At 36.4% G+C, this 10,278-nt stretch overlaps 1 long non-coding RNA gene across 1 annotated transcript; it reads left to right on the top strand.

The window, feature by feature from the left end:
• On the top strand, positions 1–1,613 carry LOC107975330 (uncharacterized). Its single transcript, XR_001718771.1, has 2 exons — positions 1–772; positions 1,431–1,613. It is a non-coding gene; the product is annotated as an uncharacterized LOC107975330 (long non-coding RNA).
• The last annotated feature ends 8,665 nt before the right edge of the window (positions 1,614–10,278 follow it).

Genomic DNA, 10,278 nt, shown 5'->3' with positions numbered 1-10,278 from the left:
GGGAGGAGGAGGGAGCTGAGGAAACTTTGGGTGGTGCTGGATATGCTTATGCTTATTATCTAATTGTGGTGATCGTTTCACAAGTTCATTCATCTTCAAACTTATCAAATCTTACCTTTTAACATGGACAGTTTTTGGCATATCTATTATGCCTCGATAAAGCTGTTAAAAAGAGAGAAAAGCCTTGGCTCATTCCAAATTAAGGGTGAAATGTAGATCAGAAATGAATCCCAAGGTTAGGCAAGCAGAAGCCAGTTTTTGACCTTTCTCAAGACACTAAAAGAAAAGAGATATTCAAGAAGTGATTTTCAAAGTATTAAAGGGCTCAGAAATGTCATCCCAAATATGATGGAGAAAGGCAAGTAATTTGGCATTTTTCAGGCACCAGTGATTTTCAGGGATACCATCTGATAAGAGGGATATGAAAGCAAGTTAAAATTAGCTTGAGAAATAAATGGAATTATAGAAGCAGATAGGGTTAAAAACACCTTGATAAGGGGTTAAAAGAAATGGAATTTGGAATACAGAATCCAGGACTTTGAAGGCGATGTACAGCCACAGGAGGGATTTTCTGAGATGTGAATACCTGAGCATGTTTGAGGGCGGAAAGGAAGGAGCAGCGGAGAGGCACACGAGACGGCAAAAGAAAAAAAATAAGAGATGAAGCAAAGTTCTAAGTAGATAGGTGGATATGGATCTAAGAGTAAAAGTGGATCAGGACACCACAGAAAAGAGGAAACACTTGCCTTCCATTCAGAAATAAAAGAAAACAGTATGTATGTATGTATGTATGTATGTATGTATGTATGTATGTATGATGTATGTATTTTGAGATAGAGTCTCGTTCTGTCGCCCAGGCTGGAGTGCAGCGGCGCCATCTCGGCTCACTGCAAGCTCCGCCTACCGGGTTCACCCCATTCTCCTGTCTCAGCCTCCCGAGAAGCTGGGACTACAGGCACCCGCCACCACGCCCCGATAATTTTTGTATTTTTAGTAGAGACGGGGTTTCACCATGTTAGCCAGGATTGTCTCGATCTCCTGCCTCGTGATCCACCCGCCTTGGCCTCCCAAAGTGCTGGGATTACAGGCGTGAGCCACTGCACCCGGCCGAAAACATTTTAAAAAGAAAGATGGAGAGAAATGTAGGGTAAATGTGTCGGAGGAAAAGAAGAATTTGTGAAGGGGATCTGTCCATATAATGAGAGTTTCTATCTTCTCAGTGAAAAAGCGAGTCAAGACAATTTGCTGAATTGTGCTAGGAACTTTAGAAGAGGCCTAGAAATGTAGAATCATTTCTGTGGGAACACCCAGAGATAAGTAAAAGTTTGGGGGTGTTATATTGAAGGCTCAACCAAGTTTATAACAAAAATTATTATAAAGCCGATAAACAAAGAAATGGGATTTTTTTTTTTTTTTTTTTTTAATTCTAGAAGCAAAAGCAGAGAAAACAAATGTTTGGTTCGACCAGGAGTTGGAAGTTAGCCAAGTGGGTACAGCCAAAGGTCAAGAAGGAGACAGAATTGCAGCTACTTCTTAAAGTGTATTTGAAATGGTGCCTCAGTACTGACACATCCATCCACTCACTGAAAAAAAATAAAAATACTCATTTAGGATCTGGTAGAACTTGTGTTGTGCAGCATGTAAGAACAACTATCTTCAATGAAGGTTAGCAGTATATAATCACTGGGAGAATAAATACATTTATTGATTCCTATGCTTTGTTGTGGACATTAGGCTGCAATTGAATCACAGTATCTTAGAACCAGAAGAGATTTTGAGGGTTATAAATTTCAACACTCATTTTATTGATGAAGAAACAGACACAGAAAAGTCTGAAGACTTTTCCAAAAGTAATAGGAAATAGAATAAGATCTTTCTGGCTCCCAGTCAGTATTTTAGCCATTCACCAAACCTCTTTTTCAAACTTTCTGATCAACATTTAAAGGTATTTATATTGCACGTTATACCTGAAAATACCAAAACAAGTCTGTTATTTTATGAAATAATTTTGATTAGGGAAACTCTGCTCTAACAGTGAGTTTTAAAATATGCTAGCCATGGCTATATCACCTACTATTTTCCAAGGTAGTTAAATTGTGTTTTAAATTCGAGACAACACCAGTATTAGACTATACTTATTCCTAGCATATTCCAGCTCTGATACTGTTTTTTTTATATTTACAATTGAAACTATAAGCCTATTTTAAATAGTGCTATTTTACTGCCTATTGTTTCCAGTTTCTAACCAATTTCCTAATTAAAGTAAATGCCATATCAGGATCTGGTTTGAACTAGACACTTTGAGATGTTAGCAACAAAAAAGAAGAACGGGAAGTTATTCCCAAATGGGAACATGAGATTATTGTAATTACTCCACCCTTACCCAAAGGATAAACTCCAAACTCATTATGATAATATGCAAAAAGCCTTTCATGACCTGACCTTATGACCCCTTTAGTCTCATCTCCACTTTCTCTCTGTTCCAGTCATATTTAATTACTTGCCACTCCTTCATGTGCTCAACTCTTGTATTTCTGTGGAGCAAGCCATTCCCCACCTGGGTCACAGCATAATAATCCCCATTCGTCCTTTAAGATCAAAGGCTTTCTGTGATACCTTGCCTGAGCTCCATGACATCTCTGGGAAGGGCAGACTACTTCCTATTTTGTGCACCTAGTTCTTTTATGAAAGCCACTAATATTCTTTCTTCCTTTCTTTCAATATATTGATGTGTATGAAATTGTGACTCCTTAGAGGTCAAGAGCTATGTCTTATTCACCTTTATTTTCATAACACAATAACACAGTTCCTGGCCCACAGAAAGTGCTTAACAACTGTTGAAAGAACAGATGATTGAATTAATGAACATGTCATAAAGTTCTAGTGGATGAGAGAATGAAATGAGCAGAATGTTAGGGTTGAGAAGGTGAGTCAGCATGGTAAACTACGCAGCCTTATTTCATCCCCTGTGTCTGAGCTTTAATCTTCTAATTCAAATTCCATTAATACATAGAAGTCTTTGGCTTTGAAATATTAACCAGCAGTAAAACCACCCTCTGGCACCACTGGATCTCACAATGGGAGAATAGGGAATCAGCTGCCTGTAGAATTCTTTTTAAAATTAAATTTTCAATTAAAAGAGTAGGGAATTGCCATTTAAATAATTTTTGTTTTGCTAGAAGCCTGCAACCTAGAATGAGTCAGTCTCAAAAATAAATAAATACCATCAATAATTTGAATTAGGAAGCTTCAATCCCAACTACATAAAGCTGCTTATCCTCTAGGAGAAGCTTTTGGTTTCCTCTACCAGTCAGTGTTTTACCTCACTATTCCAGAGCTCTGTAGGTCTTATCTTAGGAGGATCTTTGACTCCTTAAATACACATCAGATAAGCTTCAGAGCTGGACTGGTCTTTAGAGATACCTAGATCTATCCTTCATCTTTACAGATGAAGAAATTGAAACCCAGAGAAGGCAAGTGCCCAAAATCATATTCCCTGCAAAGCCAAGCCTTTAACCTCACTCCTAGACCTTGTCTTCAATCCATCAAATTTAAAGTCAAAAAAAGACCAATGCAAATAAGGCAGTATGTACATCAAACCCAAAACACTACTGAACTCTGCCATTGTTGGATAACTTGAATCACCAGAAATGCTCTCAGTGTTCCATCAGTCATTTTTCAAGAAGCCAGTTTGAACAAAAAATCTCACCCTTTACCATTTGTGCTACTAACATGCTTCTTTGTCCCACTCCTTTACTCAGTCTTCTCTAAAAAGGGGGACACTTGATGCTTCGTTCCCATTTACAAACTGAGAAATGACTCAATAGACCTTATAGCCCTTTGGTCTATAAAGTACTCGCTTTATATGAAATAATCACCATTCTTTTAACTTCACCACTCTCGAGTCTACCATCCTTCTTCCCGCTTTAAGATGGTAATTATAGTAATGACCTCACCATTAGGTATTTCTTGGGAATTAATGATCAACTGAGGTTAATGGCCCACAGAATAGCCATGGTCCATCAACTCCACCAAGCCTGTCATTAATCCCCAGGAAATGTCCTGCTTCCCAATTGTTATTGCTTCATTTAGACTCTTTTCATGTTCATCAAGCCTTACAATATTGCTACATCCACCAAGAAGCTTTGTGTTGTATTTTATTAGCCTATGTTCTAATGGTTCAGCCAGAGTGGTTTCCCTAACTGCTGATTAAATAAAACTAGAATGTACCTTATTAAAAGTTACCTTAAAACCCATTAGACATCTCTAGACACTTTAATATTTTACACATTTTTATATAACTTTTAAATCAACAAATGGGTTAGGGTACTGTGTCCTTAAGGATACAGCCCTCAACACTCCCTCCAATTCACCCTTAGCATGCGCCTTTCTTCGCCTCACAGAATAAATCTAATCACTATTTTTACAAGTTACTCTCCTGGGCTCAAAGCAGTTTTTTTTTCTTTTTTTTTTTCATTATTATTATTATACTTTAAGTTTTAGGGTACATGCACACAATGTGCAGGTTAGTTACATATGTATACATGTGCCATGCTGGTGTGCTGCACCCATTAACTCATCATTTAGCATTAGGTATATCTCCTAAAGCTATCCCTCCCCGCTCCCCCCACCCCACAACAGTCCCCAGAGTGTGATGTTCCCCTTCCTGTGCAGTTTTTAAACACTAACTGATCACACGTTGTCTACAACACTAAATGCTACATATCCCTTACAAGCAGTTTGCAGACATTAAACAGCCCACACTGTTCCCACCTCTTTTACTTGCTTAACATAAAATGCTCATTTTACTCAGAGTTTCACAAAGCTTCGCTGGCCCTTTTTTTGTTTTATCTCCTTCTTTGGTTTGATGAATGGCGCTATAGTAAAGTTACGGAAAGTAGGAGTAGAAGGCACGGAGAGAGAGGTCTAGGGGCAGCATTTAACAAACCAGAACTCTTTCAGCATCAAAGTCAATTTCAAAAAAAAAAAAAAAAAAATACAACCAGGTCCCTACTGTGAGGAAAAAATATGTATTATCAACAAATAGTACTTAATAAAAATAAAGGTAAGGGCATCTGTATTGTCATCTTTTCTTCTAAATGTAAAGCATAAGAAGGAAAATCTGGGGGCGGGGGTAGAGGAGAAGACCAATGCTACCTGTTAATTCTAGAAGTTATTTTGATACAAGTAAAATGCAATAACAAATATTGAGGGATTCAAAAACAAACTGAAGGTGACATACAGAGGCATCAAGAGCACCCAGGAGACAAGACCTTTAGTCTTAGATCTGTCATTTATGATCTATATGACAAGTTATTTATTCTCTTTGGGTCTCAGCCTCCTCATCTAGAAAATAAGATGTTAAACTAAATGTCGTCTTAGTTTCTTTTCAACAATAATATTTTATAAGTCTCCGAATTCATCTAGTAACTAACAGTCATAATAGAATTTGATTATATATGACATGCATTTTTTCAAAATATGTATGTTTTTTACTCCAAACTCATGTATTGACACATATATAGTCATATATATACACATATGTATACATATATACATATACATATATATGTATATATGTATTAGACATATATATGTGTCTAATATTTGTTTCCCAAATATTAGAACACATACTACTAGGTAAACAACATATAATATACAGGTAATAGCACAGTGTTAATTTTTTAAAAAATGGTGATGGAAACATGTGACCCCTGCCCCCATGCAAAGTAGCTTAGAATCTAGCAGAGCAATCAGAAAATAATATCAGTAATGGCAAATGGAGATAAGTAAGAAGTAAAGGGGATGAAAACAGAGAATAAAGTGGGGCAGGAGGTAGCTGAGAGGCTGAGACAAAAAGCAGAAAAAAACTAGTCGTGTATTTAAGCTTAGGGTAGCTGGACCACTGGGTTAGAAAGCAAGAAGAAGGCAGGCAGGGTGGAGTTAAATTAGGCCTCATAGTTCATAGCAAAGAATTTTGCTTTTATTTTAAGTAAAATGGGCACCTACTGGAAACTTAATTAATTTTTGAAAGTTAATTTTTGACCTTTCCAAGGAGAATATAAAAATTGTTTTATTTAACCAGAACATTAGAAGCAAAAGATATTTCAGGTCTATCAAAGTTTGAACACAACTTTTAAAAATCACATTAAAAATATACATGTCAATATCTACATTAGATAAATGGCTACAATTTATTGGGTTATACTCCATCCTCTATGTCAAATTTGTACTTACATACAGAAGCCCCTGGTTTTTTACCTCCAAGAGGTGACAAAAGTATATAAAATATGTCACAATTTTTTGGAAAGGGTTCAGAATTCAGTTATAAGTCAAATGGATTTACCAAGAGAGAATGGAGTCAATCTGTACAGATATGCGACTAATAGAATGTTCAAAGACAAGAACAAGAACCGAACGTCAGTAAGGGCATTCATGAAGAAAAAAAGCGAACTATGTTTGGGCAGTAAAATCTCACAAGTGACAGCAATAAAGGAGCTTACTTTGGGTTTCAGGAACTGTTTGGTATGCTCCAGACTACTATGTGAGATAGAATCTTCCAAGGGAATTGATAAAAGCTTCAGCATTTGGGACTTTCAAACCCTGACTGGATAGCATATTAGGAGGGATTTTCAAGGAATCAGTTCTGCACTGGGAAGAAACTGAGCTCCATGACATGTTTCATCCTTCTACTTCTCTACTGTTCAATAAAATTTTAAAGAATGGGGGAGGGGAGATTCTTTGGAATTCTTTTTATCTTCACAGATATTGGGTTTTATTTTTTTCCTCTCAAGCATAACTATACTAGTACAACTAATAAAAGTGAAAAATATAACTTGTATTATACCCTTGCAAATTCAGATGTGTAGTGGATAAGATGACATCAACAAAATAGATGCAATTTGCAATTGACTGGAACTTAAGTAGTCATGAGTTTTTATTGAGACTTAAGGTAAATAATTTAGCTCCTTTGCAGCTCAGATTTTTCAACTGAAAAATGGGAGGACTAGGGATAGATGTCTATACAGCATGTTTACATGTTAATCATTGGTCTATGTTTATGACATATTTGCCAATATATAACATGTTTGCAACATAAACAAGTAATAAATACATGCATTAAATCAACATATGCATACTGTTCAGTCAAAACTCTTTCCTTAGGAAATTGAAATTGGCTTAAGCAAAAAAAAGGAAATATGTTAGTCATTGAAGGTAGATCCAGGCACAGCTGGATTCAGGAGCTCAAATAATGTTTTCCTGAGAAAACTTTGAGCATGAGTATAAGGGTTGGGATTGAGGTGTAGTAGTGCTGGGAAAAGGCAGAAGATATAAAGGCATTCTGAGTAAGGAAAAACAATAAAATCCATTGCAAATTCAAACATACTTTTTTTACTATGGATTAGGTTTAGCTGATAGTAACAGCAACCCATGTAAGATAGAATTTGATTTCTCTTTTTCCAAACAATCTAGATGTAGGCACTCCAGAACTGGCTTAGAAGCTCCTCTGTCATCTGCAAGCCAGGCTATTTCCAACTTTCTACTCTGCCATCCATATGGCCCTTGTCTTCCTTTTCCAGGATGGAGTCCTAGCCAATATATCCATATTCCAAGCAACAGTAAGGAGGAGGGAAGAAAGGTGGCAATGGGACTCAACAGCATTCTTTGAAAGAAACTACCTGAAAGTAGTCACACTAGATTAGACTCCCATTTAATCTCTTGACCACACTCAATGGCAAGGCATGCTGGAACTTGTAGCTTTTATTCTAAGCAGCTATGTGTCACCTACAAGTTGGGGATTTTCAGAAGGAAAGTCACATATTGGAGAAAGAAACTATTTCCCATAACATTGGTATACACACTCATGTAAAACATAAGTGCTGTGATCAGTATTTTTGTCTGTGTTGTTCACAATCTTGGTTAATCCCAGATTGTGAAACAGTTCCTAAAATATAGTAGGCACTCAATAATTATTTGTTGAGAGGATGAATTAGTGAATACATGCATGCATACATAAGTGCAAGAACATCTAAAATGTGTTACAGTAGTACAAGTATACCAAAACTCCTTCATGGATTGCAACAGCATAAAGAACAACATAAAAGCAGATTTTTCATATTCCACCGACAATATGGAAAGAATGTCACACAGGTCTGGATTGCTGTTCCAGATTCACTACTTACTAACTTTGTGAACCTCGGAGATTTATCTCATCTTGCTGACCCTAAAGATGTAAAACTGGGTCCAAAAATCTAAATGTACAGGATAATTTAACAGAGTTAAGGGATACAAAAATGCAGAATAGACTGCCCAACACATAAGAAACCCTTAGTAATTGATATTTCTTTTCCTTTTTCAATTAAATTCTGTAATCCTCTAAAAACTTTGGCCAATTACTGCAGTTCTCTCTAAGATTACCTCCAAAAGATTTGTGCTTCTGAAAGTTATCCTTGGATGGGATTGATTGGTGCTCATGGCATATAAGAGCAAATGCAGATTTTCAGCCCAAAGCTCCCTTTGGTAGGTTGTTATATGCAAATATGCTAAAGTTAAAGCCCAAAAAAGAAAGCCAATAATGAGCAAAGCCTTTAAAAAGAATGTTAACTTTTGGAACCTGACTCTGTTAATCATGGACATCTTTTTGTTCTTAGATATATTCATGTGCATAAAATATTTATTTTAATATGAATTGCAGGTTGTCATACTTTGCTACTAAGGTAGAAAAATCTAATTTGAAGAAATAACAACAAAATGATGGAGAAATATACCATAACATATTTCCTTAAAATTACAAACACAAAATAAAACATGAACAAAACAGCCCACCTAATTTTTAAAATCATATTTTTTAAACTGAAATAATTTCAAAAAGAAAAAAATAGACTACCAACTAAAGTAGAGTAGCCTGATCAAGATACATTTTATCTTTGAGGAGTCATCTAAGAAATATTTGTGGCTAAGATGATCACTAAAGGTTGAATTTACTGGAAAAGCTCATTCTGAAGTAAGTCAAGAATTCCTTCAAAGCAGTAGATACAGTTAAAAACATCCAAACTGTCAACTGCAAATCGAGTAACAGTGTTGATCCTGCAAAATTTTCTCACTGTCACTATGAAGTGAACTAAAAAATAAATAAACAAATAAATGAATAAAAGAAAAAGAAACCAAAAAAATGGTCAACACCATGAAAACTATAAATTGCTTTTAGGATTTATATTTTTCCATCCTTCTAAAGGTAGCATTTAATAAAATAATCTGAGTCTTTCTCCAATTCAATCATAATAAAACAGAGATTCCCAAACCCAATTTGCTATTATTTCTTCAGCGTTTTAAGCACCCGTTATCCTTACGACCACAGTCTCGTTATCAGAAAAGGTATTTACCGGTAAGCCCAATAACTATTATGAATTTTTGAAGAAAAAGAACAATGACCTGCAGCTGAAAGGTTTTCCCTCCTAAGCCACTGTGTGGACAGCCTGTACAATGACACTAATCTCTGAGAATTTTCTGGGGCCTGTATTTGTGGGGAATTTGTTTCTTCATGGAGAAGGACAGAGAGGGAGCTGGCGTTTGTTGAGCACTCCCTCTGTGCCACACGCATTACATACATTATAGCATTTTGTCTTCAAACAACCTGGGCAAATAGAAGTTAATATTCCATGTTACATGTGAGAAACTGATGCTCTAAAAGAAGTGGTAACTGGCTAAAGATAACCCATCTAGGAAGTGTCAGATCCTGACTCAGGCAGGTCTTGGTCTTTATTGAGACAGGCCTCTGTCTTTCCAACGAAACAGCTAAATCAGTGTAGAAAGCTGAGGAAAGGTGGGGAAAAGATACACTTTGTCAGGAAGAAGTGAAAAGCCTTCTTGTCAAACAAACTGGTCATAACCAAAGGCTTTATAAGAACATTGGGTTAGCAAAGAACTTTTCAGTCCCCCACAAGCTCTTCTTCCTGCCATCTCATGTATCCACAGCTACCACAGATACCAAATCAAACCGTGGAATCCCAGAGATCTTCTGGGGGGCAAATATTTACAGAGACTTGACGTCAAACTTGCAACTAAGGCAATAACAAGAATCAGATTTCATTGAGTAGGCCCTTTCCTTTCTGTGATCAGGGCAGTAGTAAATACAATGGTAATAACATCTACCACTTATTGAGAGCTTACTAGGCACTGTGGTAAGGCCATTACAAGCATTATATTATTTCATCTTCAAAAAGCCTTGTGGGGTAAGAACTGTGAGTTCATTTCTCAGGTGTAGGCAATGTGGCTTAA

Source organism: Pan troglodytes, chromosome 5 (genome assembly GCF_028858775.2).
Source record: "Pan troglodytes isolate AG18354 chromosome 5, NHGRI_mPanTro3-v2.0_pri, whole genome shotgun sequence".
In the NCBI taxonomy this organism is placed as follows: Eukaryota; Metazoa; Chordata; class Mammalia; order Primates; family Hominidae; genus Pan; species Pan troglodytes.
Note: the sequence above shows the minus strand (reverse complement) of the source record. Positions and strands in the feature narration are given on the sequence as shown.